The 13,889-nt window shown below is 35.5% G+C and overlaps 1 long non-coding RNA gene across 1 annotated transcript; it reads left to right on the top strand.

Moving 5' to 3' along the window:
• The first annotated feature begins 7,398 nt into the window (after positions 1 to 7,398).
• On the top strand, positions 7,399 to 13,611 carry LOC125413980 (uncharacterized). Its single transcript, XR_007236104.3, has 3 exons — positions 7,399 to 7,511; positions 11,923 to 12,172; positions 13,509 to 13,611. It is a non-coding gene; the product is annotated as an uncharacterized LOC125413980 (long non-coding RNA).
• Positions 13,612 to 13,889: the final 278 nt, after the last annotated feature.

The following is a 13,889-nucleotide window of genomic DNA, read 5'->3' as shown; positions in this document are numbered from 1 at the left end:
CAGCATCATATTCCAGAAGGATGAAAATGAAAAGGAACTCTTATTCATCATCTCAGGCCGTTGGTGTGTAACTAGTTCATCCACTGTCATCTAAAGTAGAGCTATCTTATGACCCACATATAGATATTATTTTTTAAAATCATAAAAAGAAGTATTTCTGTAACTCACAAGGTGAGTGAAGTTCTTAACACTTTATATTCTTGAATTGTGTTCAAAAAGTCCTTTTCTATTCCTGTATCTTAGATTGTTTTTCTAATGTTTTCCTTTAGCAATTTGAATGCTTCAGGTCTTATTTTAATGCAATTGATCTATAGGAACCAATTACAACACTCCTGAGAATATACCAGAAGAAATCAAAGAATAATAGAGATTTTCCTATACATCCATGTTTATTACACAGTAGTAGAATTATAGGATTATCTTATTGTTTACAAATAAACAATAAATAATAATAAGATAAAATAATAAAGAAATTATTAAAAAATATGGTAGAGTTTTTTCACCCATAAATAAGAATAAAATTGTATTTGCATAAAAATGGAAAGATATTATGATTATCATATTAAGATATATAAACTAGGCTCAGAAAGACACATTGTCTATGTTTTCTCTCAGATCTGGAACCTGGATTTTGTGGATGTGTATACCTATGTTTTTATATTTACATATATGTGTATGTATACATGGTATATGACATAAAAGAGGAATGGGGTTGGTAAAATGGATGAATGGTTAAGATACTTTCCATCAAGCCTGATAACTTGACTTCCTTTCTCATGACCCACATGATGGGAACCATGGAGTGTCTACAGTAAATTATCCTTTAACCTTCACACATGTGCCAACGCATATGCACGCTCAAGAACTTACACCCTGTACTGGTTGGTTTTTACATCAACTTAACACAAGCTGGGTTTATCTGAGAAGGAGGAATCTTTAATGAGAAACTGACTCTGCAATACTGAACTTTATGTAAGTCTGTAAGTCATTTTCTTGGTTGATGGGGGTGCTCAGTTCATTGTTTGTGCCACCCCTGAACAGGTAGTCCTGGGTTCTATAAAAAAAAAATATACTAAGATAGTAGTGAGTAAGCAAGCCAATAGGCAACACTTCATGGTCTCTTCAACAGCCTTTGCCTCCAGGTTCCTGCCTTGAGCTCCAACTTTGACTTTCCTCAGTGATGGACTGTTCCCTGAGAGTTATAAAGCAAGATAAATCCTTACCTCTCCAAGTTGATTTTGGTCATGGAACTGTATCACAGAAATAAAAGACTCAGCTAATAAATATTCAGAATAAAAATGCACATGATGAAATTTCCTAAAAAAGTAGAGTTGGGGTTATTTTAGAAAAAGAAAGGTGGTACTCCCAGAGGAAATAAGAACATGAAAGGGTTATGGAGTGGGTATGATCACTATATGCTGAACACATATTAATAAAATGTTATACTACAATTGGTAGCTCACACTATGATCTTAATGTACAGAGATTAAAGAAATATATTTCAGGGCACTTTGGAATACAGGATGATACTCTGTCTCAAAAGGCCAATCAATCCATCAATAAGCAAATAAATGAAAAATCTATTTCTAGTAATGCATAGTCAGGAGGTAATGTTAATATGAGGTGCTATGTGTATATTATAAAACAAAGTAAATGTAAATTTATGTGATTTTTTAAGTATAGGGACTACTGGCAACTCAGTCTAGGGAGATGAAGAAAGAAATACAAAATAAAAGGGATTTTAAATTCTTCTGTGAGCTTTACTTTTAATAAAAATATGTTGGCATAAACTTTTTGAGGTATTATATCTTAACTATATTCCCAAATTCATTCTCTGAATAGATTAAAAAGAATGACCAAAACAGTCATAACCAGTCTCAGCATCATCCATGTTTAGTACCAACATTTAAGACTTATTTCTCTTTGTTGTTTCTGTATATTGCTTTGTTGTTGTTACAGTTCTGGTTTGATCTTTTTTACTTTGAGAGAGACTTTGTGTAACCCAGGCCTACCTAAAACTAGTGCCTCTTCTAGCTTAGACTTCTTATTGTTGGGGTTCTAAAAAGTAAGTTGGAATAATTTATCTTTATTGAAATAAAAAGAAGGGTTGCTTCTTGATTTGTTTTTAAAGAAATTTCAATGGTTGTAATTATTACTCAAAAAATTTTCGAAAAAATACTAAAATGATTTCTAGAGTTATCAAGAGGCATGTTGCTAGATCTCAGAGTTGTACATGTCTGTCATCCCAGATTTGGAAGTCTGAGGAAAGAAAATCAGATTCCCATGCCAATGAATACTTCCTGAGAAGTTCAATGGCACCTAAGCTATCAAGCAAGAACTTGGCAAGGGAGTCAGATGAGTCTAAGACAGAAGGGAAGAACCTATTGATAATACATGTGTATTATGACTTCTGCACCAAAAGATCAAATAGTATTGAAAAAGAGGGTGTGGAAAGATGGTGACAACCACAGAGTTATGGGAAGCACTTTTTTGCAGTGAGATTTCGTGGCCTAGAACTGGCAGAGAAGCTACACTCATAACCTCTCAACAACATGGGTGCTTAATGAAAACCTGAACAGACACAAAACCAATAAACAAGGTAAGTTTATAGGGGGAAATCCCTTGAGATCTCAGTCCTAGGAAAAGAACTACAGGCAACTAAAGAATGCTGAGAGACATAGAGAACATTCTTCTCCAGGGAAGAGGCCCCCAAACTGATTATCTGAAACCAGGTGGTCAGCCCTGTATGTATCACATGTAACATCACATAAGATGAGAAGATTATTTTTATATATTTAGAATGTATATAACATATAATATAGAAAATAATGGATTTGTTACATATTTATATGACAACCACTAAAGAGGGACCAAGGGCCATGAATTTGAGGTAAAACAAAAGGAAAGGTACATGAGAAAGGTTGGACAAAAAGTAAAAAAGGAAATGTTGCAAATATATTTTAATTTGAATTCTTTTTAAAATCTTCTAGAACAGGCTAGTACATATTTCAGCAGAGAAGAACAGAATTAACCTAGAAAATTGCTTATCATCCCATAAGAGACATGGGATAATATCATGTGATAATTAATATTGTCAGATTTGTTGGACTATGAGATGCTTAGGGGATTAACAAAGCAAGTTTCTGTGTTGTTTTGTCTATGGGGGCACATCCAGATATAAACCTAACTAATAGTGGATTAATCCATGAATAGAGTCACTATAGGATGGCATTGGTGGAGTTATTATTGTACTGCTGTGAAAAATCGACATGATTAAGACAACTCTTATAAAAGAAAGTATCTTAATAAGGGGCATGATAAGAGCTTCAGAGGGTTAGTCCACGATCATCATGGTTATAAGCAGACAGGCATGGCACCGGAGCAGTAGCTGCCAACATTAGCTTTACATCCAGGTCTGTACGCAGCAGGTCAGCAGGGAGTGAGAAAGAGACAGATGCAGTGACAAAGATAGGCAGAGAACAAAGAGAGAAGAATGGAGGATAGAGAGAGAGGCAGAGAGAGGAGAGAGGGATATGGACTTACAGAGGAGAGAAAGAGTGCTGTTAAACAATGGTCTTTTACCTTGCAAAGATTCGTCACTTGTACTGGTTTAACAAAATGCTGATTGGTCAGTAATCAAGCAGAAAGTATAGGAGGGGTGACCAGAACAGGAGAATTCTGGGAAGAAGAAAGACTCAGTATGTAGTCATCACTGAGACACAGAGGACACCAGATCAAAATGCCTCACTGTTAAAAGGTACCAAGCCATGTGGCTAACACAGACAAGAACTATGGGTTAACGTAAGATATGAGAGCTAATAAGCCAAGCAGTTTGTATTTAATGTAGACCTCTGTGTGTTTCTTTGGGATTGAACAACTGTGAGACTGGGTGGGACAGAAACTTATGGAGAGAGAGAAAGAGAGAGAGAGAGAAAGAGAGAGAGAGAGAGAGAGAGAGAGAGAGAGAGAGAGAGAGAGAGAGAGAGATACTGGACCTGGCACTGGCTTTTGAAATTCCTAAGCCCACAACAGTGGTACTCCTCCTCCAAGGACACACCTCATTTAACAAGGTTCCACTTATTAACCCTTCTCAAACATTTCCACTTACAGGGCATCAAATTATCAAACAAACATAAGAGCCTACGGATGCTGCTCTCATTCAGATAACCACAGAACGTCTTAGAGAATTTATCTTCCCAAGTCATTTCCTGTGTTTACTTTAATCTGCCTCTTGACACCATACTAGAAGCTGGTCTAGTCTGCAGGTCCCTCTCTTTCAAGATGAACTGATGCCTCTCAAACCATGAACAACACAACTCTTCCGACTTGAAGGAAAGAGAGAGAAAAAAAATGTAACCATAACAAACATTTTAAATTAATGTCAAACTAATGTAGGAAATTATGATATTCATTAGATAAGTAGAAATTTACCAATAAATAAAATTAATTATTGTGTAAAATAATTTATGTCTTTAAATTTTTATAAAAATTTTCAATGTCCTCTTTATTTATACTTCTCCAAGACAGTTAATACAAACAGTTTATTCACTGCTGATCATTTGTAGCCTTCAATGAATCTCACTGTACTTCTACATACAGAGAAATTTTCTGATAATGTTGTGGACTCTTTGTACTCATTTTCTACATCTCTTCTTTTTTTCTTGCATGTCAAAATTTTATATATATATATATATATTTCTTCAAAAACAGAGTCAGATTCAAAATGACATCTGAAAATAATTTGTAATTTCCTCAACCATTGATCTTATGCTGTGACTGATCCTTGCTTATCGGTGTTGTAATTAAACTAGTGTAGGTGTATTGTACAATTTCCAGCAGACCCTGTCCCAGTGACACCATCACTCTTCCAACTGAGAAGCTCTATAATGCCTTCAAAAAAGTCTGTCATCACTATAGTAAGGACTTTAAATCAATAAGGCCATTTATTATTATTAGGTATAAATCATTTGCATAATAATGCAAGTGATGCATTATTGTGTCAGGAATATCATTGAAAACACCTTCCTCCTAAAGCTATCTTTAGGATACTTTGAAAAAACACACAAACAACAATAAAATAAGCTCTAAGTTTCTTAGACCAAATACTTAAAACTGTCTCTTCAAACGCTGTAAATCCTAAGAGTCAAAAGGTAAAGAGTATGGTATTTTGGCAATAAGAAAAAAAAAATATTAACGTCTTTCTGTAAGAAAACCGTTTCCAAACCTGTATGAATTCTTCAAGGAAAAAATGAAATTACAGTATTTAGAGAATGCTTGTTGCTGCCTAAGGAGGCTGGAGCACAAATGAAAAACACTAACTTCTCATTTAAAGGGAGACAACGAAATAAGATGGGAACACAGTGATGAAACCAGGTTACTGCTTTAAAACACACAAGTTCACAGTGTGCTTCAATGCTTATTTGCACAGTGGCCTAATGTTTACTTATATTCCTTAAATGAGGGGTGCTTTAATAGAATTTAAGCTATTCTGTGGTGAGTCAAGAGCCTACATTTAAACACCCTCTGCCTTAAGATTTTTCTCACCCACACAGGTTTGCATAGACCCCAGGGAGTAACTGATTAGAGCCCCAACAAAGCAGGACTTGTGACTGTGAACTGTGAACTCAGCTGACAGCTGAGCAGTTTTGTTTCCTGAGTGCTTCACTGATGATAAAGGAGGAGCAATAAGTAGAGAAAGAGGCAGAAGCATCTAGCAAATGCTTCTGCAGGAATGCTAGATGTTTCTGTTGCCTGGATTTCACCTTTAATTCAGCTCAATTTCAGGTCAACGTACAGTGCATGCGTACATGTATATGTGCAGCACATGCATAGAGGCACATATTTTATAAAATACACACAAACTATACTAGCACCTTCAAGTATTTATGTACAACTACATAACAAACTGAATATTAATTTGTAGTCATTTTATGTGAGCATACAAAATTAAGGTAAGTGCCAATTTTGAGACCTTGTATCCCAAATAACAAGATAACTCATTGGTTTAATGAGGGTTGGATATAATTCATTATTGTTAGATGGGAAACAAATTTGCAATGCACAAAGAAGAAAATAATCTACTTGAAACAGAATACAATACATTTAATAACATGTCCTAAGCACTTAGGAACTAATTACACCCTTAGTTTTTTAGCCTATCATTAACTTGGGACATGACTAGATGCCATCTTTAGGTTAGAAACTTCCTCTTGGTCCACAGGAAGCTGTCAGTCTAATTTATATGGGCAGATGTGCTTTTGCAATTGGGACCATACTGGGATCTTTAAATCTGGGCCTTTAGGAGAAAAAAGGTATAGAAAGCTGCCTGCTTCTTGGTATAAATTTGTTCTGCACTACAGATGGCAATAAAATGTTTTTATTAACCTGCATGTAGAATTCGCTATAGATTTTCCTACAATCTGCAAAAGACAAAGAAATCATTTGATTCTGATTTTGATTAAATCACTAAACTTCAGAGAGACAAATGTAAAATTCTTAAATTGCCTCTCTCGTATGAATTTAAATAGTTTGTAATATATCTTCTAACAGTGTCTCTATATGAATTATTGATTACACAGAAATTGCTCTACAAATTTTAAGATAACCTAACACACTCTCTCAACTGCAAGCCCTAAAGAATTTTTCTGCAATTTTCATTTCCAGAATAGCTAACTGAAGACAATATTAAACATTGTATTTCCATACAGTTAGTGTGCAAATTGTAAGGAAAACTCTCACAGCATCTTTGTGTCATTCTCTCATAATGTATACACTCCCTTCCATGTGGGTTTTCCTTCACCAAAGAAATAAAGGGCGATAAAATAAATAAATAAAAGGGTTCAGCTCTATGGGTTAGCAATATGGTTTTTAGAGCCAAGACACAAATAACATCTGAAAATTTGTTTGGAAACAAGAACAGCCGAGGTCACTTTCCAAAACTGCTGATCTCTATGACCTTAAAGGTCAGAGTTCAGGAATTTCCTAGAGAGATTATGTTTTGTCTTGTGTTTCTTTTCCTAACATCAATCACATGGCAGGAGTAGGGTTATTCCTATCAAAGTTGTAAGAAGACCAGGAGTTTAACCAAACACACTGAGAAGAGAGGGAAAGAAAAATGAAGAGAGCAGTTAAGAACCAAACGAAAAAAAATAATATCAAAAATCAATCCCATTAAATGATTCTGCTTATTGTACTGTTTCTTCTTCATTGCAATCATTTATATATTAAGCTGAATACTAATGCTTTGGAATGATTTGAACATGAGGCTGTTGGTAGCTAGTATTTTCTCTTAATCACACTATAACTGAGTTGTTATCCCTGTGCTTCCTAGTATTTGTGCACGCCCCCAGGTTCCAAATCACTATGACATCACAGCAACCTTCCCACAGTAAGTACTTCTTTTCTTCCCCTTACAAGTTTCTCCTTGTTAAAACAGAACTGAAAAGTCTATGCTTTGGTCACAGTTAATCCTCTTGGAAGTGGTACACTGGAAGTGAACTGGCAAGTTCGAGGTATGACTACAACCCCAACACATAGAACACAGAGATAGATCCAACCAACCTGGGGCAAACAGCAAGAGTCTGACTCAAAAACATTCCTCTTCCCCCAAAGAATGATTATATTATATTTCAATTTAGTCCATACTTTCCTAAAATTTACATACTTGTTCTTTTTTCTTGCTAGAAGATGTGCAGGTAATGAGTCAAACTGAACTATCATTAAACTATCCATGAGAAGGTGTTTGCCTACTCATCATGGTATTGATGCTGCTTGGGATACCTATATTGTGAAATGTTAAGATAAACACATACACAAACACATGACCATATAGGTAAAAATAATTGTGACGTGGACAAGGATGAGCAGAAAAAGGAGGGGGACGAGAAAATGTAAATATCAATATCAATATGTGTGTGTATGTGTATGTGTGTGTGTGTGTGTGTGTGTGTGTAAGCAAATATAATGAATCCCATTATTAGGTAAAATTGATGTATGCTAATGTCTTAGTTAAGGTTACTATTGCTGTGATGAGATGCCATGTCCAAAGCTATTTGGGAAGGAAAGGGTTTATCCAAAGTAAGCTCCCACATTACAGTTCATCATCAGAGAAAGTCAGGACAAGAACCCAAGCAGGGCAGGAACCTGAAGGCAGAAGTTGATGCAGAGGCTGCTGTTTATTGGCTTGCTCCCCATGACTTGCTCAGCCTGCGTTCTTAGAGCGCTCAGGACCACCTGCTCAGAGACTGGGACCTTCCCTAATCATTAGTTTTAAAAAATGCCCTAAAAGCTTTCCTACAGTACTGCTGTTTGGAAATATTTACATAATGGTGGCTTATTCCTCTCTGATGACTCTAATTTGCTGTTAAGCTGACATAAAACAAGTCAATGCAACTAAGAAACTTACTTAATTAATAAGTAAACTATTTGAATGCTAAAAAAAATCACTGTAACTTCAGTCAAAAAAGATGCCATCATTTTCCCTATGTAGGTATATAATCTGTTGTCCATATTGACTCTGCATTGTAATAAAAAGTTCTATCTCAGAGATCCAAGGCTGATAGACCTCATCTATTGTCATCTATTCTTTCTACTAGAGTCTCTAGATGACATAGACAATCATGTGGCAAGCCAAAAGACCTGTATACTTATTTGTCTATCTTCTGGTCATCTTTGCTTTCTTTTTTAAAGAAACAAGCATTCATCATAATGCCCCAACTCAGTGTCATTAGTACTAATCATATCTAGAATATGCTAGCTCTGAATAACATCATTTCCCATTGTTTTAATAGTTCAACCAGGAAGCCTTAGGGGACACATGAAAACCTCATCCAAACTACAGCGAAGTCAACCAAGAGAATGATGTAGTTTCAGCATGACAGTAGATCTGTCACCGTTCATTTCACTGCTGTTATGAAACTTTCCCGTTCTAGTCATTGCCAGCTGAATGTCTGTCTGGGTTGAAGTACTGGAATCTTATATTGGCTTGAAAGAAGGAAAGACTAACATAATCAGTGACATCCTCAGTAGTAGCAGAAATCAGAATGGAAGGACCGAGCACAAGACTGAGGAAAGAACTGATGCCCGAGAAGACAAATGTTAATATATTCCCCAAATTCTTAGAATAAGATCTGACTGTGATTTGACTTTAGTAATTCATTGATAGAGTTTAGGTTAAGCACAAAGATGGGCATACAGTGAGTATAGGAACTAAAATGCCTTTCACTAGCACCCTCTCTGCTCTTAGGGAGTGTTTAAGAGGTACACAAGGAAGGTAAAGTACCAAAAAAATTCTCAGAGCCTGAGAGATGGATTAATGTTTAAGAGCACTGACTGTTCTTCCAAAGGACCCAGGTTCAATTTCCAGCACCCACAAGGCAGTTCAAAACTGTTTGTACCTCCAATTCCCTGGGATCTGACACCTTGACACCAGTGCACTTATAATAATGTTAAAGCAAACTATTAATAGAAAAATATCCTCCATTTTTCTTTCTCCAGTCTCTCTATTCTTCAATTTTTATCTTTATTCTTCAGTCTTATCTGCTACGTGGTAGAAGTTCTAAACTTGAAATGTAGGTGTCTTCAGTCCTGTGATTGTTGGAAAACTTGAAGCCAACTCAGAGTCACTTCTCATAAAGAGGCGGTACTGATTTTAATCAAATTATCTTCAACTTCATGTTTATTACCTACCTAAATTCTCCCTTTTACTTAACTTTATAATTTTCCCCGTTTTAAGTGTTGCTGGGTTTGGTAGGTTGTCACAAGCCTTTCCTTTTTTCTTTTTTTCCTCTCCTTTTACAAGTGGAGGCATTTAAAGAGTTGGCAAAAAGATACATGATAGAAAGCAAGTTCACGAACACACACTCTCTCAAATGGACTATAGAACAAAGTGTATTGAGAGACCAAAGACTACAGTACAAATATCAGAAGATGTGAGACGTACTCCTTGACCAGCAAGCAGGGACGACCACGAAATCGAGAATCCTTCCCAAATCACAACTTTATTGGAGCACTCGGTTGAAGGGGGAATGGGGACGAGAGAGAGAGAGAGAGAGAGAGAGAGAGAGAGAGAGAGAGAGAGAGAGAGAGAGAGAGAGAGAGAGGCCGAGCGGCAGCTGCTTTTCCAGGGTGGAGAGGCTCAGATACTGATTGGTTAATACCATTCCGCTGGAGCCCGGGGTTTTCGGGATAGGCTAGGGAACCAAGGCTCAGTTATGCAAAATACAAGCCCAGGGCGCTCTGGCCCGCCTGGCAACATCAAAAGGATCTGTTTACCTCCAAACTGTAGGACCGCTGGCACCATTTCACCACAGCAACATCCTGGCGGCCCCTTACAAGAAGAAGTAACGGGTTTGATGGTAATGGCATTACTCATCACTGTGCCCCCATTCTTGCTCTGACCTACCACCAGAACTGAGACTGTTCCAAGGGAAAAACAGACATTTAGAGGTGAAGGAACATGAGTCACTAATGAGAAAGATTGGGAGAGAAATGCTTGTTAATATCACAGAAGGGTGAGTGGAGCTAACGCATATAATTCAAGAATTGCGCATGTGTATACAGGATAACTTTACTTTGACTGTAAATATAAATCATATTATAACAGCACATTGCATATAACGCTTGCATATTGATGCACATAATATACAATACACAAAAGTCCATGGAGAGAGCAAAAGATGCCCATCATGCTTGGAAAGAGACACACAGCTAAAAACTGCCTTGTAATCAGCTTTCATATCTAATTTTGATTAGTTGGCACATATGTCATAAATAATTTATATACCTCCCCCAAAGCATTTGGCTCTTTAATTAATTATGGGCCTTATGGCTATGGATTAGACATATTCAGTAATATTCTTTCACCCCGAAGCACAGAGTCCTATGTGAGTGGTTAAAAGAACCTAATATAGGGAAATTAAAACTTTATGAAATAATATACCAGCAAAGGGCTCATTGGCAGTAGGTATTATATCTCAGTATTACTATTGGATTTTGGATATTATAGACAAGGTCACCATATTTCTGAAGGAAATCACTTAGAACTGCAATTTTTAGAAGTAGAGCCTGAATGGAAATAGTAAATGTTCAAGTACAAGTAAAATAAATGGCATAGTTAAAATAATTAAATACCAACAGGTTTTAACTATAAAAATACATAGCTATTTCTTTATAAATCAAGATAGTTAGGGATAATTTTAGATAATCTTTCATTTCAACCTATTTCAGAAGTTACATCACAGGAAACAGTAAGAGAAACCTGGAAGTTCAGTATTACTTTTTAAAATAATTTTAAAACCAATAACTGTAATATTGTGCTTTTTCCTTGGGTCATATTGAGAGAAAATCTTGGCTCTAATTTCATAGTTTCACCAATGAGTGAAATTATTTGTTTGATATTTCAGGAATAACATACTGAAAGTTCACAATTTTATGTTGATACTTATATTGTCAATATTTTCTTTATTATTAATGATAGTTAGATCTTTAATTCATAATTCAGACTCATAGTCAAAGGAATTTAGGTTAAATAAATCCTACTAATCAGTTTCTTTGTCAACCAATCTGTAAAATATTGAAAGATTAAATATATTAAATTAGTATTAAATAATTAAAAAATAAATGTAAAATATTTCAGTGTACCCCAAAGAAACTTTATTTGAATGACTAAGAAGATAAGAGAAATGAGGCTTGTGTGGTCAAAGGATCTCAAATGCACTGCGAATGTCAAGCCTAGTGTTCTTACAAATTTATTATCTGTCATGAATTTATAATTGAGATTAAAGTGGACAAACAAGTCTGTTTCACGTTGAATGCTGTAAGTCAGAACTCTTCCTTTAAATGAGTTAAACTAAAATGGAACAACAACATGCTTCAGGAGTTGGTAAAGAGCTATGTAATCTAATTTGTGTTTCTGCTGCCCAGAACTCACAGCAATGCTGACAAGTATTTTCTCTGCAACATCTAAATGTGACTGTTCTGCAGATCTGAGGAGAATGAGGATACTCGCAGACACCTCAAGTACTGGGTGGGAGAAGAATCTATGGGGCTTACACTGGAGTTTATCCTACATGAAAGTCATCCTGTGCATATAGATTGTTAACGCAATTTCACTTGTGAATGGGGTCGGTGGTCATATAAAATCAAATAACTTTAAGGGCCCTTCTGTGAAATGGTATGTATTTTATAATGCAGATCTTTAAAATGAAAATATACTTTAAAAATGAGACAAATACAAAGCATATACTGTAGCAGTGATATATTTTCTTTGGAAAAGTAAGAGTTAATTTAGACAGGAAAATTCAGTTGCAATGTAGCTGAAGTAACACCTCAGAAAAAAACAGGATTTTAAAGACCAGTAACCGAGCTGAACTCTTTTGTTACCTGAAAAGTAATTTTCATTGAACAATTTAACTTTATTTTCTGAGCATGTAACTCAAAGTTCACGGGGAAGATGTTTTGATCTGTTTTATATGTAGAAGATTAACTGAGGGACAAGCTGGCTCCTACTCCATTATTATTAATCAGATGAAGGGTCCTTTTACCCAAAAGAAGAACTTGCGATAATTACAGTGAAATTAAGCCCTTTCATATATCGAATCAATTTTTTTTTCTTTTAGAAACAGAATCCAAAAGGTTTTTACTCCAAGGAATTGAACTAAATAAAATAATTTGTTTTCATTATGCATCTTTCATCATGTACATCCCTTGGATATGAAATCATATATCATGTGACCCTAAGGGTTAAAGTTTTCTAGAAGTCATTATTAGAGACATTCCATTCCCCCAGCATTTGAGCTTATTTTAAGACAATCCAACATAACAAAATGGTAAAAGCTTAGACGGAAAAACCGTGAGTCAGATGTATACTGACTTTCTCTTTATTATGGTCCTTAGTTAACCAAAAGCTTTGTGAGAATATATCTATCATTTTATCCTTTAATTAATGAAGTCAAACAACTGAGAAAGCCAACTGTTTCAGCTCACATGCTAGAATGTAGCAGGAAAAACAACAATATATTATTGCCTTATCACCCCAAACAAAAAGATTTTACTTGTTTACATTTTTTTGGCAGCAACCACAATGCTCTAGCATCATTATTAAAGATAGTAATTGGAGAACTTGTGTTGGCTTCAGGCCAGACAAAAGCTAAAGATAAAATGCAGTAGCCAGAACTATGAGTACTTTCATCTTTAGAGACTTGCGATAATCCCAAGAAGTAACAGATAATTGTAACTGGAGAATGTTCTCTCTCTCTCTCCTCTCTCTCTCTCTCTCTCTCTCTCTCTCTCTCTCTCTCTCTCTTTCTTTCTCTCTCTCTCTCTCTCAGAGAGAGAAATATATATATATATATATATATATATATATATATGTTTCAGAATCGGGGAAAGCATTTGAATACATGAAGTGCCAACATCATTCCTCACAACAAAGTTTAAAAACAACAAGAGTGGATGTTTTCAGGGCTGACCATTTGGCACTGAATAACCATCTGTTGTGTTTTCTCTAGGGGGAAGACAATATCTCCATTCTCAGCGTTTCTTATTAACCTGTAGCTCTTTGTATATTGTTGAAGTAATCTCAAAATGAGAGTGGGGGGAAGGAGAGAGATGGAAAGAAAGAAAGAAAGAAAGAAAGAAAGAAAGAAAGAAAGAAAGAAAGAAAGAAAGAAAGAAGGGAGGGAGGGAGGGAAGAAGAAAGGAAGAAAGAAAGAAAGAAAGAAAGAAAGAAAGAAAGAAGAAAGAAAGAAAGAAAAAAGAAAGAAAGATTAAAAAACTAAAGCAAGAATGGAGGTAAATTTTGCTGGACAGTTCCTTCTTCAGCTTTTGGACTGTTTTCAATAAAGTATCTATCCAGCCTCGATTAGTGCTTTGGCAAAGTATTTTTTTTT

The sequence above is a fragment of the Myodes glareolus genome, chromosome 23 (assembly GCF_982192425.1).
Source record: "Myodes glareolus chromosome 23, mMyoGla1.1, whole genome shotgun sequence".
Taxonomy (NCBI): domain Eukaryota; kingdom Metazoa; phylum Chordata; class Mammalia; order Rodentia; family Cricetidae; genus Myodes; species Myodes glareolus.
This window is presented reverse-complemented; position numbering and strand designations above follow the sequence as displayed.